Genomic DNA, 4,972 nt, shown 5'->3' with positions numbered 1-4,972 from the left:
AAAAAGTCAACTACATCTTGGATGGCCTGAGGGTGAGTAAATTAACAGCAAATGCACATTTTTGGGTGAACTATCCCTTTAAATTGAGCTTGGACAGTTATCCAAAACAACCTAGCAACCACTTACCAATGCATTACCAAATACCCACTGCATTCTACAGCCAAACAGTGCTGGGTTAAATACAACACATTGCTGGGTGAAATATGGACAAACCCAGCAATTGGACTGTTTTGACCCAGCGGTTGGGTTAAATATTTAACCCAACCTTCTGGGTAGTTTGTCCATATTTTACCCAGCACTGGGTTGTATTTAACCCAGCATTTTTTAGAGTGTAGCAACCTCATAGCAGTGCTTGGCAACCACCCACACCACAAATTGTGGTAGCATGTTTTGTAAGAGCAAAAACACTCAGATTTTCTTCTGAAAATATAAAAATGTGTCAGTTATTTTCTTTTGAATTTATTTTTAATATGATATTTGTGATCATTTATCTTACACTCACATGAGGTGAAGACTCTCTTCAAATCAGTAGTTTACCAAAAGCACCTCATAATAGCTGTCATATTTAGATTAAATGACCATTTTAGGACTAGACTGCTTTTTATTATTACATTTTCGGTTCATGAAGATTAATCAAATGTGACAAATACACATATGGTATTTCTACTGTGGTAACTAAATATAGAAAGTCAATTATATTTCATTTATTACAGATCAATTTTGTCATATGGCATTATGTTTCCCTTGGTAATTTTGCTTTTGTCCATTTGTATTTGTAATTGTCACATTCCTTGATTGTATAATAAAAAAAATACATAAATAAATACATTTGTCATATGGCTGGACTGTTGCGATCTAGTGAACGCAAAAAGCTAAATGCATGGTGAAAACCTTAGCTGACCAGTTACAGAACCAACATTCTCTTACGTGTTCATATAAATTTTGACCTAAAATCTTTTTGTTAATATAAAAAGGTCCATGATCATGTTATGTGTCAGATACCCTTATGGCTTTTGCCGCATTGGCCTGTAGGGAGGTCTAAAACACTTAATTTCATTATTGAATCACATGTGCTGTCATCTCTCGTATAACCCAAAAACAGAGCGCTCTGAGGAACAAGCTATTCTGTTCTGCCTGTTCCTCACACTGTCAGCCGAGGGACGCGATCAGCTGTGCTTGAGAATGAGAATGTGCGAGACTGGAGGCAGAAATAGCCAACCTTGATAAACACCGTTATAATTAAATGTACCAATGGCTGACATTCACACTGGAGAGATGTGCTAATGCTGGAACCTTGTGCTTTGTCATACCCATCGAGGAATTACTCATGTGGAATGTAGCTCTGGTCAGGCTTCCTGCTTTTCTCAGGACTGCCAAACAAATCAAAAGTGCCAAACTGCTCCCATAGGGCCATGTAGGATGCATCTTAGAGAACCTTAATGTCCCCCATTGATGGTCCTGCTTTGAAGTTTCCTTGGAAGTTTCCATCTATGTTTTCCTGTGTACAGTTGATAACATGTTGATTAGCAGATGGCCAGTCTAATTTTAGTGGACTATACTGGAAGAATAAGCACAGAAGAAGGAACATTTCAAGGTTATGACGCAAGATTTCACACATGGTCTTGACTTTGTGTGGTCTTTTATCGCCTCTTCATTCTAGGAAGAACTAAACGTTCATAAAATTTGGGTTCAGTGAGAATATTGCTGATTTTACTGGGTTTAGTACAAATATAGCCGTTTTTACTGTATTTTTGACTAAATAAATACAGCATTGTTGAGAATAAGAGAATTATTTCAAAACTATTAACGTTATATATACTTTACCATTACAAAGTCTAGGGTTGGTACATTTTTTTTTCTCTTCTGCTCATAAAGGCTGCATTTATTTGAGAAAAAGTGAAATATTGTGTTGTAATAAGTAAATGTTTTCAAGTGTAATATATATAGTAAAATGTAATTTATTGCTGTGATCAAAGCCGAATTTTCAGCATCATTACTCCAGTCTTCAGAGTCACATGATCCTTCAGAAATCACTCTAATATGCTGATTTGCTGCTCAAGAAACATTTCTGATTGTTATCGATGTTGAAAACAGTTGTGCTGCTTCATTTTTTTTATTTTTTTATTTAAAAAACATGCTACATTTTCCATACAACAACAGTTCACAGTGACCATAATTATAATTATGACGCTCTAAAATACATAAATTCCATAAATGTATCATAAATGTACAGTATATTTCATATATTTAATGTACTATACCTTCTGAATCACTTGGAGTTTGAGAAACTTCACCATGAATTGTAATTTTATGTAAAACATCTACTTAAGGATCATTCTGAATTTCTCCTTCTGTCCTATACACTAAAGGATAACCGAAGAAGTTTGAAACGACATGTGGGTGAATAAATAATGGCAGAGTTTTCTTTTTTGAGTAACTTATGCCTTTAATCTGTTCAGAAACCTTTTAGCATTACCCATTATCAAGTGCTGTGATTACCTTATCCATCACAAGAGAACCTTTCATTAGTAAGTCAATCATTAAACACTTTAATCCAGAGTAATTTACAGTACAGTTTACAGAGGGACACGATGATGATCACGCATGAATCACACATGTCTTTAACCACTACGGCACACCGTCCTCACTGGTTGCTATCTCTTGTTTTCCTCCAAAGAGCATGTGCTTGTATACTTTAATTTGTTCTTATTTTGGCTGAAAGAAGTGGAAATCATATCATCCACAGCAGTAGCCAAATCCTCCACAGCTTAGTGATTTCATTTTTCATGCAGAACAAGTATGAATGTCTTGTTTAGTCTTAATTTATGATAACACATTCTAATCTCAAAGAGTCCTGGTGTGCATTCGTGCAACTTATAATGCTATGGCGTTTTACTGCTTTAAATGACAACAATTTACTTTGCACAAATGTTGCACTAAAATTATTTTTCTTAATATATATTTATCTTTCTCTTCCTCTCCTTCCTTTCCTACTAAAGCAAAAAAATATTTATTATCACATTGTCATATTCCAATATATCGAGAATGAATGAGTGCTGCATATGCTGGGGAAACTGATGTTGGTTGGAATAATTTTTACTACGCTGGAACAAACTTTAAGATAACTCTGCTAGGTGCAAGTACATGCTTGACATTCAATGCCACAACATGTTTCCTGTATTTTGCTAATTTATGACTAAAGTTGTGCTGTAATTTTAAAACAACACATAGATACTTTTTATTAATTATATCTTCATATGATCAATTTTGATATTTCATAATCAATTACCATTTTTTAATTTTAAGTTGATTTTTGTTTGTTTGTTTTTTGCATGTTATAGTATATTTTATATTTGCATTTTGCATGTATATGTGCCTCTGTGTATGTAGAGATATCTATTAACTAAAATGATTTATTTACCCCCAATACTAAGGTCATCCTAAAATCAAATTCCCTACCACACGGGGGAGCTATAACTTCATAATGGCATAAATGGATCTGTATTGAATGAGACCTCACAATAGAATTGCAGACCCTTCATTTGGCCTGTAGTAACATCGCATGACATTTTGTCAAAGAGAAGTGAAATTATCAAAATAATTGATTGAAATACAGCAGCGTGATTTTAGACATTTGTTGCATGTGACCCATGCTGACACGATGAGAGCCAATAATGACTGTCCAGTGTACCAAAAAGCAGCTTATTGAAAAAAAACTTGATAACCCAGCAATACAAGAAAACCAAAAAAAAAAAAGTGAGTTCGGAGGTGAAATGAATAATTGAAAAAATGCTGAGTATTCCAAAATGCCACTGGGAAACATGTACAGACTCATATTCTCTTCTTATGTTTCCACTTTATCTAGGGATTCAGCATTTTGACTATATTTCATTGATTGCACAAGAACGTACGTCTTGCTTAAGACGCTATGGTGAAAACTCCTTTTTCTCCGATGACTGAAGCCTTTTCAGTAACGCAGTGTAACTGCATGGCCATTGGTTTTCGTGCAGTGAATTAAAAATGAACAAATGGCTTGGTAGCTCGTTAGTAACCGAGTACGTTCCCTATCGATACTTCACTCGTACTGCTTCTTGCTTAAGATGCTATGGGGAACCAGAACAATCCCACTAGAGGAACGACAATACTTGAACTTGCCTTAAGCACCAGAAAGGGGCCCAGAGGGACCAAGTATTTTGCAGGAAAACCCCACTGGAGGCAATAGGGCCAAACTCCTAGATGTCGGCCCGGCCTTGAGTAATCGTCCCAAGAGAATTTTTGTATAGCCTCGGAACTCAATGAGGACCAAGAGTGTAAAGGAAGAAGGCAAATGCCAGAAAACACTAGTTTGTCATATGACAAACGTGACCCATTATGCAGAAAGGACCCGGGCATTTAAGGCTGGGATGTCCAGATTATAAAACCTGGTAAATGTGGACGGCAAGGCCCAGCCGGCCATCACACAAATCTCTGCAATGGACACACTGCTAGACCAAGCCCAGGAAGAGGCGACGCCTCTAGTTGAGCTCTAGTGGGCTCTTACTCCCATGGGGCATTGTAGGCCCAAATAAGAGTACGCTAGTGCAATAGCGTCAATTATCCATTTGGAAAGTCTCTGCTTCGTGACCGGAGACCCCTTGGTGCATCCACCGAAGCATACAAAGAGCTGTCTGTCTGCCTGAACGGGGCAGAACGCTCAATATAAAATCTCAACGCCCTGACAGGGCAGAGTAAATTCAACTCCTGGTCTTGTTCCGAAGGAGGAAGCGATTCAGCAGCTCATGGCCTTATTCAAAATTGGAGCCTCTTGCCCCCTCTAGGCGATTCAAAAGATGCTGGGCCTCATGGCCTCCAGTTGGGCCTGCTTCGCATATGGCCCCTTCAGTACTGGCTGAAACCACGTGTTCCGCCCCACGCCTGGCGTCTCGGATGCCTTCGTGTCAAGGTGGGCCAGGCCTGTGTGGCAGCTCTGGCC

Source organism: Sinocyclocheilus grahami, unplaced genomic scaffold (assembly GCF_001515645.1).
Source record: "Sinocyclocheilus grahami isolate Dianchi unplaced genomic scaffold, SAMN03320097.WGS_v1.1 scaffold672.1, whole genome shotgun sequence".
Taxonomy (NCBI): domain Eukaryota; kingdom Metazoa; phylum Chordata; class Actinopteri; order Cypriniformes; family Cyprinidae; genus Sinocyclocheilus; species Sinocyclocheilus grahami.
The sequence above is the reverse complement of the archived record's forward strand: the minus strand, read 5'-3'. Positions refer to the sequence as shown.